Consider the following 17,175-nt stretch of genomic DNA (forward strand, 5'->3'; position numbering starts at 1 on the left):
AACAAAAAAAAATAATCCTCATAACCCCTGCACACCTGGGAGATAATGCAGTCATTGGTCCCAGACAACATGGCTTCATGAGGGATAGGTCCTGCCTAACAAATTTGATTTCCTTTTATGATAAGATCACCCATCTAGTCAAACCAGGGAAACCAGCTGACGTGATCTTTTTGGACTTCAGCAAGGCTTTTGACACAGTTTCCCATAGGATCCTACTGGACAAAATGTCCAATGTACAACTTAACAAAAACATCATATGATGGGTGAGCAATTGGCTGACAGGCAGGGCTCAAAGGGTTGTGGTAAATGGGGCCACATCTGGCTGGCAGATGGTCACTCTTGGAGTCCCTCAAGACTCCATTTTAGGGCCAGTCCTCTTCAATGTTTTTATAAATGATTTGGATGTAGGACTAGAAGGTGTTCTGAGCAAATTTGCTGACGACACCAAACTTGGAGGACTTGTGGACTCGGATGAAGGTGGAGAGGCCTTGCAGAGAGACCTGGACAGATTGGAGAGCTGGGCGATCACCAACCACATGAAGTTTAACAAAGGCAAGTGCTGGGTCCTGCATCTGGGACGGGGCAACCCTGGCAATACATACAGACTGGGGGACAAGACACTGTAGAGCAGCCCTGCAGAGAGGGCTTTGGGGGATGTAGTTGACAGCAAGTTGAATATGAGCCAGCAGTGTGCCCAGGCAGCAAGGAGGGCCAACTGTATCCTGGGGTGCATCAAGCACGGCATCGCTAGTCGGTCAAGGGAGGTGATTGTGCCACTCTACTCTGTGCTGGTGTGGCCTCACCTCGAGTACTGTGTGCAGTTCTGGGCACCACAGTACAAAAAAGACATTAAATTGTTGGAGAGTGTCCAGAGGAGGGCGACGAAGATGGTGAAGGGCCTAGAGGGGAAGACGTATGAGGAGTGGCTGAGGGCACTGGGCCTGTTCAGCCTGGAGGAGAGAAGGCTGGGGGGAGACCTCATCGCAGTCTACAACTTCCTCGCGAGGGGGAGTGGAGGGGCAGGTGACCTATTCTCTGTAAACACCAGTGATAGGACCCACGGGAATGGTGTTAAGCTGAGGCAGGGGAAGTTTAGGCTGGACATCAGGAAGAGGTTCTTCACCGAGAGGGTGGTTACACACAGGCTCCCCAGGGACGTAGTCACTGCACCAAGCCTGTCTGAATTTAAGAAGCGATTGGACTGAGCAATTAGTCACATGGTCTAAACTTGTTGGCAGACCTGTGCGGTGCCAGGAGTTGGACTTGATGATCCTTATGGGTCCCTTCCAACTCAGGATATTCTATGATTCTATGATAAACCTCCATACTCAAAAGGATAAAATGCACTTAAAATGAACCTGCTTATAAGTTTCAGTGAATATTCACAAAAGTGTTTTTGCTGTAACCGACTAGCTTTTATAATGAATTAATTTCTTTGTTTCTGATATATGCAATAAACCAAAAGATGGGTATCCTTATTATTTAGGCACACCAAGTGTTCTTTTACTCAAGAACGAAGAATAACTACTAGCTACAAGAAAAAAATAAAATAAAATAAACCACAAAGAACAGTCATCTATAACAGTCACGTACATCCATGCAAAACTATGATTCAAAATGACAGATACTATTGCTTAGTACTATGACTTAACTGCTTAGACTATGCAGACAGAAACCTGTGACCTGAGCTGAACTGTGCAAGGGGGACTACACAGGGCACTGTACTGCTTTCCTGACCCAAGTGCCTACCCTGCAGTGTCCAACACTGCAGTACACTTTGCTTTTCTGCTTGATCTTTACATGTTGACTTGACCAAGGAAAGAGATGAGAATATCTGAGTTGAATGGGACGCAGCAGGATCATTAAGTCCAATTCCTGAGTCCCCAAAGAACCAGACGATAAATAAATAAAAAAATCAGACCATGTATCTGAAAGTATTGTCCAAACACTTCTTGAGCTCTGGCAGGCTCAGTGCTCTGACCGCTTCCCTGGGGATCCAGTTCCAGTGTTCAACCACCCTCCCTGTGGTTCTTTTCCTGAAACCCAGTCTGAACCTCCCCTATCAAAGCTTCAAGCTGTTCCTGAGAACAGAGCTCAACACTTGCCCCTCCACTCCCGTCGTGAGGAAGCTGCAGGCCACCATGAGGCCTCCCCTCAATATCTTCTTCTCCAGTCTGAAGAAACCAAGGGACCTCAGCCACTCTTTTAGATCAGACTTCCACTCTAGATCCTTTACTATCTTTGCCATCTTTGTTTCCCTCCTTTGGATGCTTTTTAACAGTTTTATATCTTTCTTATACTGTGGCACCCAAAACTGCACACAGTACCTCACGGAGAAGTTGCACCAGCACAGAGTGGGACAATCCCTTCCCTTGACTGGGTAGCAATGCTGTGCTTGATGCACCCCAGCCACATCAAATGCTAAGGAACTACTAATTCTATTATCATTATTATGTGTTTGTATTATAAAAGCACAAACTTTTACTAGGATTGACTGTATCAGTGGCAATACTATATTAAAATATGACAGTCCTGCTTACTTTTTAAGTATACAGAGTAGAAAATAACAGAAAGACATATATACTATTTTACAGAAAGAACAGAATTGAAATTCCTAAAAATGAATATACATCTAGTGCTGAATTTTATAACTGGCTAGATCTCAGCTGGCATTAATTATTGCATTTTAAATTCACTAGACACACTGAAACATTTGTTCTCAAATAATTTGCTCACTATCACATGGGAGGCATGTGGAAAAGTCAGGAACTGAACTGAGATCTGTAATTGGATATATTTAAACACATGAACAGTGTTAATTTATGTATGTCAATAAAAGTTCTATTTCTTAACAGCTTTATTTTTGTCTGTCTTTCTGTGTTTGAACTGGTAAGTTTAAATCTAAATGCCTAAAAAAGGTATATGATATCTTGGAATAAAGATATATTAGAAAAGTAATCATTTAAATTTAACTACCCAAACCACAAAAATTTAATTAAAATTCTGTCTGTCTGTGTCACGTACAGCTACCTTTAGTTAATACTCCACTAATTAAAACAAGAAATAGTTCACAGTATTGCTGAGAAAACGTTATCACTTACAGATTTAGCTACACATAGCCCCTAATGTCATCATTCTGGAAATCTGTGGCTGTTTCTAAATTACTTGAGCATGTGTGCTGTGGCTTGCCCCAGGGTCCTGGTTTTCCAGTCATCCATGCTGCAGACTTGGTTGGAAAATGTCCCACCCTATTCCAGAAGCTCCAGTCCTCTTCCACAGAGCTGAGCCAAACTGAAGCCCAAGTTCTATCCAAAATGATGCTGGGAAGAGGTGCCCACACCCTGAGCCTACAATCAAAAGACCAGACAAGCTCCTAATGTACCAACCTATCTGTCCCAGTAAAAACACCCTAAATAAAAGGAAGACAGAGAATCTGAGCCATCTGCCTTATGGTACAAATCCAATACACATAACCTACTCCTAGGTCTTAATTGTTTTCTGTCTTTCCTCTCTGGCATATACCTTAAGCAGAGTAAAGGAAAAATACGATAAAATAATAATAATAATAATGCTACAGCTACCTGAAATACAAACTGCAAGATGCTAAACACTGTGTTTGCAGAAACACATGAGAATTTTCTGCACTTAGACTCACACAGATTTTGGCCTCTCAGATATGCAAAACAAATTATTAAGCAAGATATTATTAGAGATCTCTGATGTTTATTAGTAGCTTCCACTCTTCAAGGTTCCCAGGCACCAAACTAGATTTAGCTTACATGCCTTAAACTGGCATGACTAAAATAAGTTATTTCTTTTGGCATCCCAAAAGAAAGAAAAACATAGAATTAATATACCTATGAAATCCATTGCAAAAGTATCCTGTTATTAATAATATGAGAAAATTGTGTTCCCTATTTTCACTTTTCTTCTGAATAATTATACAGAACATTACTACATTGCCAATATTCTAGAAACCTACCTATGATGAAGTTCAGAATCCTGAACCTATATGTTTCTGTATAGATACATTTATATATATAGATCAACGCTTATTTTTCAGATTATCCTGATGAAAATAACCATTCATATTGTTTTCCATATCTTTCACTTATTTTATTTATTCATGAAATTTCTCTAGTGTTTTAAACGACAGGTGTCACCAATAATGGCAGCAGATCTCTTACAGTACTGTTGCTTCATTAACTACCAAAACAAATTTGATACAGACGACTAACATACAAGATACTTAAGTCATCTTTCTGGTTCACAAATAATCAGTGTAAGTATCTCCATTGTGATATCTGTACAATATTCAATTGTCTTATGGCCTTAAAGTTTATACATAATCATATTATTTACTGAAGCTTTGAAGGCTAACACAAAATACATATTCTCCTGCCAGAAATTTCAAGGGAGATCTAACATCATCTTGCTAATCATAAATCCAGATAACACTCTCTTTATTGATGTTTACAGTTACGGATGTACAAAGTTTTCCTGAGTACTCAAAGCAGTTAATGCAATAACAACAGTCTCCAGATATTCTAAAAGCCCCAAAATACTTGTCTTAAAATAGCAAGCCTTGCTTATTTGGCAAAGTGGGGGGAGTTACGCATTTTTTTAGATACATCAAAATTTGCAAAAACACATGTCTTCTATTTTATGGGACATCATGATTGCTCCATTTTTGGTAAATTTGCCCTGGGACATAACATTTTACAATGAAAATTGCATTACAATGGCCCACATTGTGCCATCTGTTTTAAGAAGAACTCTCCAGGGACTTTATGGAGAACAGTCTTAAAAAAAAATAATAAATGGAACAACATGTCCCAGAGTACTTTTTACCTAGCTTTAATACCCTTGAGTAAAAAGATTTTGCAACACGTAGCAAGCTGTAGCCTTACCAGTAAGGTATCCCTTTATTCTTTTTTTCTTCACTGAAATGAACACGGTAGATAGACTGACAGGTACACATGGAACCATGGCCGCAGAGGCAGACAAGGATGCCCATGGCCACAAGGGGAGTCCAAGCTGTTCCAGAAGATAAGTCGTGCTAGTTCCCTTTCCTTCCCCTCATGTCTTCATCAGTGACCATCATACCACAGCTACCCACACATTTTTGGCAGCAGAAGAGCAGCCAACAGCATTACCAATATTAGCAAACAAAGAGGCATGGGAGCATAGACCAAAAAAACTGGGTTCTGACAGTCTAACATTACCCTCATGTTTGACCAGTGCCATCTCAGTCCTTTCATGGGATAGATACATGGCAAACAGTGCTGGTACCACAGCCCCAGGAAGGACCTCAACGGGTTACCTGTGATGCACTTCATCAGCTCTACAGAACATCACAAAAGAAAGGAAATATTTTCATGTCTTGTTACTGCTCGCTCTCTGTTAAAAATACTTCTCCAACAGAAAACACAGCTCTAAACTTTAACGCCATGAAATCACCACGACTTTCTGTGAAATACCAAAGTAATCATAAAATTCTGATTTAAGACCTAAACAAATATTTTCTATTAAGAGGCATGCTATCCTTATTCACACTCCACCAGAACTATTATTTTACAGTATAAACAGAGGAACATCCACAGAAGTCCACAGTGAAGTCAAATGACTTCTTTCAAAAGAATAATAGCCTTCTGTATCAGTACAACTTCAAATTATCTCATGTTTGACATAACTTTGAGAAAAGCTTCCCTTAGCTTCATTAAACAGTTATTGTTTAGGAATTCCAGTGTTTTCATAGCATTACCAATGGTCTTAGAACAATAGTATTATTTGTCCTACAGTCTAGTTCAAAGGAACCATATCCTTTTACACAGTCATAGAGACAGGCAGAAGTAGACACTAAGAGCATTATCACAAAACTTTAATTTTCAAATTCACCAGTTCTGTAAGTTGCTTCAATTTTATAGATCCACCCTCTAGGCATCATACGTAGATTTAATAGGTTTTGCAACACACTTTTTACTTTGTTTTGTATCACTGAGGTCGGTCTTTTTCATATTTAGAAATACTTTAGCCATACAGGTGACATCTCTGTCAGAATAGGTTCAAACTGAAATATAAATAGTAAAACAATAACATGCAAGATACCATAAAAAAGTCTGATATAAATTCACAGCAATTCCAACACCAACATGAAGATGTATCTCTTACACTTCTCAAGCACTCACCACAGCATTTTGTTTGTTCCTCCTTGTCCCTCAAACAAAAAAACTCCTTGTTCTACCCTTTCCATAACCACAGCACATTGGCTCACTTGCAGACTGAGAGCCAAGGCTTCTGTCAGCCTTGGGGAGGAACATGCCCACCTTGAATCTTGGTCCTTCTCCTCCTGTTTTTGCCTCTGCAGCACAAGAGGACCAAGCAGCAAATGCTCTGTTTACAGGATGTGGTCACAGGATTTCTATTCAGGTCAACAGCTTCTCAAAAAAATTTACAGCATTTCCATGATGTCTTAAACGCACAGAACTAACTCCCTCTGTTCTTCTACCTACCAGGAAAATAATTCTAAGCATCTCTCACATGAGAAGGAGAAGGGGGGAGGAGAAGGGAACAAAAAAACAAAAAACAACAACAAAAAAACAACAGAACAAACAACAACAACAACAAAAAAAAACAGTGACAGATTTTATTTGATTGTGTGTGGTTTATTCCTACCAACTTTTGCTCTGGCAGTCAATCTGTTGTCTGCTCTCACAAACTGTCTTTAGCAGTAGCACTCTGTCTCTCTGAAGAAGCAATCCTCACAGACTGTAATTTCTACAGAATAATACAGTACATCTTCATCTAAAAAGTAAAGAAACATCTTTGCCTAGAAATTGCTTACTGTTAAACAATGCTGAGATTTTAACACTAATACTTGGTAAACACGAGTAGAGATTGACTTTTTGCATACCACTATCTGCTGTAATCATTCCAAGTAGAAATGTAAATACTTGGAAACAGAAATGCACTCAAAAGGGTGTGAAATATACAAGCAAATCAAATGTGACTGTGCCTATGATGGTGAAGGGGATGCCACTACCCTCTCTTTGATACCATTAAATATTCAATTAGGAAAGTAGAGATTTTACTTTTTTTTTTTTTTTTTTTTTTTTTAAATTTGCCATACACACCAGATCCCTACACCTTCAGTAAGGAAGGAAGAAGATAGGATTTCTAATCATCCAGTTACTGTTGCTCCCACTGCAGTTACCACTGACTGTATTAACTCCTATCAGAGATAGAGATCAACCCCAGGAGTTCCAAATTTTGGGCTCTTGATCCCTGGATTGCATTATCAACACCCAGTAGAAGAGACTCAGCAGGAACAGCCCAAGGACATTGAAAGTGAGGAGGCATCAGCAGAGATTTAAAACAAACAAACAAAAGGGCTGCTGCAGCAGTTAAGAGGTTGTAAGACAAGGGCTATAAGAAAGACATGACTGGAATTTTTCATAGCCATGTTTTTGGTTGTAAGGTTTAGAAAATGCAAGAGAATTTTGTTCCAGAATTCTGTAAAAACCAAGGTGAGTTTAACTTCTGCAACATGTTTCAAGGACGCTAAGATAATAGGGTAGGAAGAGGGTTACATCCATTAATATTTTTATTTTTCAAGACTTATTTCTATGCATCACTGAATATACACTTCCACGCTGCATAAGAAATGGATAATCTTTACTAAAAATTTCCCTAGATTTTATTAATATGTTGTTGCATTACCAAGCATCTTACCACCATGGCAGTAATGCAACAGAAAAATAAGCTATTGTATAATCCCCAGTTGATGAATAACATACAACAAAGTAGAGGAATAACAGTTATCTAGAACAAAGTACCATATCTGAATACTGATTACAAAAGTATTATTCTCTAAAAATTAATGTATATATTTTACATATCCATAGAAAGTAGAGTTGTAAACAGTGCTCCAATACAGCAAGCTCCAGATACAAACAGATAGAAAAAACAATCTTTTTTTTGGTACTAAAAGTCAAAAAAGCTTACATTATCATCACATCTGCACATGCTTCTTCTTTTAAATGTGCAACCCTATTATAAGGAAAATCACCTAGGGATCTGAAGATAAAAAAACTATTTGGATACCTGATTCACACAACTTTCCTTTTCAGTTCTCCAAAATGAATGAAGTTACAACTTCAGCAGGGCATTTCAAACATACATCAAAATCAACTCCCATGTTACTGACTGCAAATCACTTCACTGAAGACTGTCTTGGGCACTCCATATCACAACCACTCTGCACACAAGGGAAACTCCTGCATATGCCAGCAGCAGTCCCACACACAGAGTGGAAGTCACTGACAGTTCAGAAGCATGAATTCATCTTGGTCAAAATCCTGAAGTAAATCCCTCAGAGTATTAGCAGGTTAGAAAGTGCCTGCATGTTCTTTCTGCGCATCTGCTATTATCTAGATTGTAGTGCAACCATAACGCAAAAACAGTTCGGGGAAAACTCACAGAAAATAAATGTGATAAATTTTGCCAAGAAAATATCCAGAATGATGGAGGACACATCTGAATAGTCAGTGTTATGATGCATCTATTTTACACTATACATCATTATTCCTTCAGAACTGTGAGATATAGGAAACATTGCCATAAATATGCCCTAAATATCTACCTAAATATGTTCAGAAAAAGTAAACTTTAAAAGAGAAGTAACTGCAGCCAGACTGCATCAGCCTACCTCATTTTCTATTCACTTCCCTCATCATATTCACCTTTTCAAGTTCAGATTCATAGAATAACATGCTACTGTCTGATAGGTTTTGGTATTCATTAATTTTACCAGCCCAGAACACTTCAGCGATTATTATTAAATACATACCTTGCTGAGTTAAAATTGCCTGGATTCCTTTGTAATGTAAATTCTTAGACTCATACTAGCCTGTTAGGTGTACAGTACATCTCATTAGCTCAGACTGCCTATGAAGTACTGGACAATGTTTCACTTCAATTAATATAGCATATCACAGAACTGTAAATCCTACTAAAAGCATTAAAGAAATGATGTAACACAAGGCTACAAGGCTATATACTTTACAAATAATGTTTGTAAATAATAGTGCTTATAAATAATAATGATGGGTAGTTCATGCAGAATAATTTATGGGAAATGTATTTTTTCGTCTAAGTGTGATCACCAATTTCACAGTATAATTCTTGGAAACAGACTCCCAGTATGAATAGTCACATTTACAAATTAAAACATAATATTCTTCCCATCTACTCCAATATTTCAATTTAAAACAGCAGACCTTAAATTATGATATTAACTGCTTTGCTTATGTGTCTTCACAGATGAGCACAAAAGGCATACAAACCTAACCAAAGAATCGTTTTATTCTAAACAAAAATTACCTCAGTATTTTTACACTCTTTCTTCTTGTCACATTAGTGTTCTAATGTCTTGGACTTCTCTTATAAATCAACTTTTTTTTTTGTTTGTTTTGTTTTCTTTTAGACTGCAGGGAGAAATTCTGTGGCTTGTGGTAAGGGTGTACAAAATTGATGGTCAGTGAACTCCATCTAAATAAAGCATCTATGGCACGGTTTCCTAAGGCTGTAAATGACTAGACACAATGGTCCATGTGATCCATTCCAGTTCCATGTTCCAATGCTATATTAGTCAATTAAAAGAGGGTGAATATGGTGATTTTTTTATTTTTTTTTAATATTACAATATACAGACAGTTATTTAGTTATTATACGTGTGGACAAACACACACAGAGTAAGTACCATTTACTTACATATCCACTTCTGTTGATCTAGATAAAAATAACACTTCTGTCAAGGTTTGCACTTCATCCAGAACTGACGTGATCCCAGTTAGGGTTAGTCACTTGAACTGTTTCTCTAAAACTAACTGTTTCCCTTAAAACTAAGCTTGTAAATAATTAAATTGGAATAGATACATTCTGAGGGCTTCTGATTTATCCATGACCAGAACATACTATGAATGTTTGCTGGCATATTCAACATGAGGTCAGAAAGATACGGAAAAATATATGCTTACTTAGATATATACATCTGTGTTCTAAGTTGACAAAGTTAAGCTATTTATGTATTATACAGCAAAAGGTTAATTACTTTATCTTTTTTTTTTTTTTAATTAGGTTATGATCAGAAGGCTAGCAAAGATAGAAAAAGGAAAAAATCTAATCATTTCAAAAGAGTATTTACAACATTTTTAATTCTAATAATTCTTTAAATAAATAAGTTTACACAAGAGATGCTCTTCATTACTTACAAAGTTTATATTTTTAATAATTTATATTAACTATGTATTTTACTCACAAAAAAAGTGTTTATTTCCAATGGATGATCAAAACGTTCTTGTACTTGCTTCTATTCTATTCATATCAATAAACATCATATAGCCATCACATTGAAGTAAAATAAATGACAATCCTATACATCACTTCAAAACACACAACTTACTACTAGGTGTTTAAGGCTAGACACAGGAAAAGATTTAGAGAGTTGAAACAGGATTTAAGTATAACAGAGACACTAAATCCCCTAATAGCCTAACTCTCCCTTCTGCTACTTGCTAATACTAGCTAGCTTTCACGTTCTGCTGGAAATGCCTCATATGCTTTGGCATAGATAAAGTAATGGGGGGGAGGGGGAGGAGGCAGGAGGAGGGGTGCAATCCTGGCTGTACACTTAATGTGATGAGCAATGAGCTCACCACTGATGAGTTATATCTCAGAAATTAAATTTTTTAAGTATAATCAGAAACATCGAGTTTGTGCTCATCAGCATTCAAAAAAGTGTTCAGAAAGGACCAAAGTATAAAACAATTTATTCCATTCTATAGATCCCTAGTACACTTGCATTTTCAGTAACAGAGTTTTGAATTTATTACAGTAGAACTGGAGAAAGAGAAGGACAAAAAGACAGAGCAACTTGCTGATAAGGGATGAAAGACTATAATAGAAATCTTCCAGCTTCAAAAAGAAGCAATGGGATACAGCAGAGATCCGTGAAGTAATGAATGTATATAGAACGCTGGAGACTGGAGGAACACTGTAGGTCCTTAGCCTATTCTTATATTTCCTTGATAATCGCTGTTAGAAGACAGCATAGTAAGGACAGACAGCTAGTCTGATCCAGTAAAGCTATCCTTTTGCTTCTAAGAAGAAGAAAGATGAAAAATGATCCCATTCACCTGACCTGGTTATACTGCCTTGACTTGATATGGATATGAATAAGCCATAAAGTTTAAGGACAATGTGCAGAACATGATTCCCCAAAGATAAAGAGTCCAGACAAAATCAGTTAACAGTGATAGAAGAATCTCTAAAAATAATAATAAAAAATCTACAGCTTACCTCACTCTGTAACACAGTTGTCTCCTTGCCATATATACAGTATCTGTTTCCCGTAAACACTGGGGCATATAAACAACAGGTTTTACAACATGTATAACTTTCAAAAACAACTGGATAGGAATCCAGTAATAACTGGATAGAAAACAAAAGAAAAAGATCGTTTAAGTTTTAATTGTCTATGTAGTCATTTACTGAATCCCACTGAAATGACACAAAACGTGGAATCTACACCATCAACTCTCCAGGAAAATCTATCTATTGCACATGGTTCTTCTCCACAAAAATTTTAGCAAAGTGTCTTCACTTTGTGTTGTTTACATCCATTTGGAGGTATTTAAGGGTATTAATACATGATGGGTGTATCAACATGAACTTTTTTTTCTTTCTTTCTTTTTTTCTTTCTTTTCCCTTCAATTCCATTAGGTTACCCTAAAAAGAAATATTCAGTGAAATTTGTGTTAAATCTGAAGAAGCAATGACAACAGTCTTTCCTCTCATCTTCAGCTATGAACTAGAGTCTTCCCTTCTCCAGTATTCACAGGTTGAAAGACGTCACAGCTCTTCTGGCTTCAGTTGCTTGATTCTGAACAGTTCAAAATCTCTCCTAACTTTGCTGTGCATTGCACAAGGAATTAATCTTTAAGTGGCCTTGCCATTCCTTGCATATCCATAAAATATTTTAATGAAAGTAGTAGATAATGTCTTTAAATGTTCAAGACATGTATGTTCTAAAGAAAAAGTAGACATGCATGTTCTATACATTGAGGTTTTGAACCTCTCTAAGTGTCAATGTATCCCCCAGGGAGAATTGGGATTCCATTAGCTTGAACAGTTTTGATCTGAAAATGAGCTTCATATGGTATTCACATTCATGTGTTACTAACAAGCATGGTAATCAATGTACATGTGAATATTAAAATACAAAGTTCAGCAAGTATAGAAGATCTTCATATTGAGATATGCATGCAAGCACTCCTAGAGAGAGAAACTGCAATTCATTCCTCCATGGGTTAATAATTCACTCATAGTTTAAGAGAGAGCACCTGCTCTCCCAAAGACATATTTGCATTTCCATAGAATCAGAGCAGTAAACAAGACAAGGGGAGGAGCAGTAAAACTTTTCCTGAATAAATTAAAGATTAACAGTCTCTAAGGGGGAAGGATGAAGCATTTGAATCTGAATGAGAAAACTGCAAAGCATGCCAAGAAATATGTACAAGAATTGGCAAACTTTGCCTACTTGTGATGCTCTCCAGTGAAAGGTGGCCAGCAACATAAATAATGCAAGACAACCCAGACCTTGACCTCACAGCAAATCTAAGGAGTTGTACCTTGTCAGGATACATAGAAGATTTAGATTTGATTTTAGTACAAATAAACAAAACAAGAGTTTCTTTATATCCTGTAATTCTCATCTTTATAAACCCAAGCTTCACAGTAGTTCAGTAGTTTAGTGTGGGTTTTGTAAATAAATGTTTTTATTTCATTTTTATTGGAAGATAGTAGATGAATTAGGGATGAATTACAGAAGTTTTCAAGGTTTTTAGATTATGACATCACTATTTCATTCCCTTTATAGTGGCTATCCTTTTAGCTAGGGTCCTGGATTAATCACACAGAATTGCTGTCTTAATACACCACCGTATCAGGATACAGAAATAATAGATTATATCTTCCTTTAACTGGAGAGCATTTTGAGAGTTAGCGATATAGGGTCTGAAATTAAACAGCTTCACTGAATGACCAGAGTTGACAGAAAAGCACTCTGAAGAAATCTAAGGTCAGAACTGAACTATGAAGGAGTGCCCTTCAAATATACAAACTATTTTATTAGGTTTATATATTCTTCTTAGTTTCCTCTACAGTTTTCTGCTCATTAAACTGTGATGAAATAGGGCTGAATGTGTTACTGTTATTTGGAAGGGTACATTTGTGCGATTCTACAGATTCTCCTGTCATTGACAGATGATCTACCCTGAACTCATGGCTCATCAAACCTGAATAAGAATGCACAGAAATCTGTACTAGAGACTTGAATTTCCTCTTCTTCATTAGAGGTGCAACTAGAAGTCAGAACTGGATCATCCATCAAGATTATTTTTCTCAGCACCAACAGAGACAAGTAAAAATTGCTGGTACACTGTGTAACGTAAGACAGAAAAATAACTTGATCACTCAAGTAATCTCACAAGCTTTTTTTATAGTTTGTGAATGCCTACATTATTTATAGGAAACAGTCTTTTACAGAACATAAAGCTTTTTTAAAAGTCGTTATTTTGAATTCAAAAGAAAAACTAATTGTAACCGAATATGGTATTTTACTTCATGAAGAACAAAAGCCATCCACTCAGTATTTTAAATGTAAAGAGGAAGTAAAAATGTATAGTAAGTGTATAGTAGTTAATATATAAAGTAAATATATTATTATCAGAGCATCTTTTGTGATTAACAGCAATTGTTCTTCAAAACTGGGAGGCTTCCCCAGGCTTCCTCTAGTCATTCTACTTTTAGAAAGAAATGGTTGTATCAACGGAGCTAAGCCTAGCAAGGGCCAGTACAAAGTTTCCTCCTCCTGTTCTATAAAAGATCACATTGCTTAGAAGGTTTGAATTCTGTGACCCAAAAGCCATAATGCTGTTTAAACAGATTTTCAAAAGTTACAAAAGGCAAAATGGCCCACCGTCCCTCCTGACCAGAAGTCACTGGAGTACCATACCATTAAAATTTATAACAGCTTGTGAAGATAAACCAGGTCACTGTTGTATTAGTTTTTCAATTTATGTAACATGCAGTGTAAAGTAAAACTAAATGCCTGAGCAAGTCTTCTCAGTTTCATAGTAAATCAAGATTTTTCAGGAAGCAATATAGCTTTATTTTCCATCAAAAAAGAGTTATTGGAATATTTTATGTCAATAAGGAATTAATACAGTGACTTTTTGATGAAAGCAAGCTATAGACAACTTTTTACAGCATAGAGAAAAACAGAAATGCTCAAGAGTACTTTTTTAATGTACTTTTTTACTTTATATATGTATATATATTTATATTTAACTTCTGGGATATAGCCCCTTCTAAGCAATTGCTTTTTGTAAGACTATTTTACTTTGTGTTTATTTCCAGTAATGCACAGAGAAGATTTGATACATCCTTAGGATTTCAAATCTCCCTTGTGTTTTTCTTTCTAGCTGAGAAGATACCCAAGGGTGCAATTTATCTCACCCAAAGCTGGATGCCTTAAAAGTAAACCTTAAACTGTGAAATTACTATCTTAGGCATGCTTTATAATAAATTGAGAGACCTGAATACATCCAGAATGTACTTCAACTGACCTATATTGGGTGCTTATCATAAAATTAGACTTTTCCTCAGCAGGTGCTTTTGTCTTTCCATCAGGAATAATAGGAGAGACAGAAGGTAACCAGATATTACTTAGATACTGAATGTAGGACAGACTAGTCCCATTTATGTATGTTTTGAACATTAACAAAACTTTACTCTAATGATACATAATTACCATAACTACTCTATTCAAAATATGAAGAAACTACCAATGTAAAAATCTCCAGTAAAATATTCCAGGACTATAAGGAAGCACCACCCTAGCTATCTGAAAGAGATTTCAAGCTTTACATTTCTGACATTTTTTTTTCCTCTCTCCATAGAATTTGCTAGCTTTTTTCAAATGTTTAAAAAAGGAAAAAAAATCCTTGGAGATTAAATGTGAAAAAGAGTAATAGTAGCCATTAAATTTATTTTTTCTTGCTTAATTTATTCCTTTTATTCCTGTCTATAATCATATATTTGTTTCTTTTTCCTCCCCCTATTCTTCCTTGCTTAAAAAAAAATAAATAAACTCTTTCTGGCCTTATCCTAACATTACCTACCGTTTGGAGGATGAATACAAACATTCATTCAGGCAACATGAGAAAATCCACAATTAAAGTGGCCAAAGACTCCAGGGAGAAAACAAACAAACAAGGAAACCCTCCTGATTCTTGGGATGCAGTGGTTCATACTGTTTATGTCTAACCCATAGCCTCTACATACCAGATTTACAAGACACCACTTCCTTTACTTTCAGAAGAAGAGACAGGAAAGTTTGTTGGTTTCACATCATCTGTGTTTCTTTCAAATTTGAACCAATGTAAACATCAGAAATGTCTACCTGGAGAGAAATTTAGAGAAAGGAGAACAAATTTGACTAGTTGCTTTTCTTTTATGCAGCATAATTTAGAAGACAGAGAGGAAAAAAAAAAGGTTTCCATTATCTGTGCAAGTTCCCCAGTTCTCTAAATAAACAACCACTACATTTCAATGCCTCATTATTTCCCAGAAGACAACTCAAAAGGAAAGGGAAGCCAAATTTCACAGCAGAAGACTCATAGTTTGATAAGCACCATACAACATAAACCTTTGTGAGAAATGCACTACAGGTCTGTTGGGATTCTTCTTGTCCTACTGTAAGGACTACGGAGTGAACTACTTATTACCACTACTGCTGAGCACTGGACATCCCACTGAACACACAGTGAAAAACAAAACTATCACAATTTCACACTAAGTAATCAAAAGGTAGCTGAGAATCAAACTAAGAAAAATAATAATCATGGAATTTATATTAACTAAAGATTTCTGCTAGCATACATAGAAGTTCCATTCTTGAAAATAAAAATATTCAAAAAAAAAAAAAGTATCTAGGTATCATTTTATTCATAGTTTATTATAGTGAATAACAAATATTATCTAAAAATAAAAAGTTAATCCGTCCCAGCAATTAGAAACCTATTTAGTATCATAAAACTGACAAATGCATTTGTACATTTGCATTCATTTGTTTTACTTGTATTTTTCAATGGTGTAAGGCAGCACAATTGTGTCAGAGTTGGGCATTTTGATTTCAAACTGGTAGGGGTTGGACAAGAAGTAATTAAGCAGGCTCAAAATACTTACATGGGTTATGTTTTCAAACTTATGCCAAACAATATTCCCTCAGAGCTAAACTTCTGCAATCATTATTCAGAGAAAATAATTAATTAAATTATTCAGAAACAATAAAAAAGGAAAATATGTTCTAGATTGCATAAAGTTGTTTTGGGACAGTTATTCATCCTGATTTTAAAAATAAATGGCTAAAAAATAATAAAGTGTTTCTCTACCTGCCAAATTGGCCTAAATTTCTATTCATAGTAAAAGCATTAGTGTGATGAAAGATAGGTCATGTTGACTGAGTGATGTTATCAGTCAATTTGTACTGAAGCTGAAGTTTGTAACTTTTTTCACACTCATAGACATATTAAATACAATTACAAACGTCTAATCCCTTTAAGTGAGACCCACAATGCCACTTACTCTTCCCTCCAGCACAATGAATTAGTTGGTCCAGCTATAGAGCAAGACTCCAAATGACAAAAAAGTTAATAAACTACTGTTATGAAAAACCACACTTATGGACAAATAATTGTCTTAAGTCTACTATTACTGTTATTAATTATTTTGTAAGTGGTACAGAAGACAATGGGAAACTTACCACAAATCATTTATGCAGAATTCTTCTCAGTTTTTTTTTTTTTTTTCAACCTCTTACACTAGCTACTATTGATTAAACTTGCTACGTAATGTTATCATTCCTACAGAATAGCATTTTGAACTAATTCTGCACAGGAAAAAAAAAAAAAAAAGAAAAAGTGAATGGTGAATGATATCCAAAGCATACCTGGTACCTTCTATCTATTGATTTACTTTTTGTTTGAGAGTAATGCAAAGCTCAATTGGCATCTCCTGTAATATGTTGCAAAGTTTACTCAATAGTGACAACAG

At 36.1% G+C, this 17,175-nt stretch overlaps 1 protein-coding gene across 19 annotated transcripts in view; it reads right to left on the bottom strand.

Moving 5' to 3' along the window:
- Window positions 1–17,175, bottom strand: part of DGKB (diacylglycerol kinase beta) — a 375,368-nt gene that overhangs the window by 336,981 nt on the left and 21,212 nt on the right. The window contains exon 3 of one of the 19 annotated variants that reach the window (XM_068674060.1): window positions 15,406–15,523. The exons of the other annotated variants lie outside the window; for them this stretch is intronic. The gene's annotated coding sequence lies outside the window, so the exon portion shown is untranslated. The remainder of the gene's footprint in view (window positions 1–15,405; window positions 15,524–17,175) is intronic. 19 annotated transcript variants of the gene reach the window in all.

The sequence above is a fragment of the Anas acuta genome, chromosome 2 (genome assembly GCF_963932015.1).
Source record: "Anas acuta chromosome 2, bAnaAcu1.1, whole genome shotgun sequence".
In the NCBI taxonomy this organism is placed as follows: domain Eukaryota; kingdom Metazoa; phylum Chordata; class Aves; order Anseriformes; family Anatidae; genus Anas; species Anas acuta.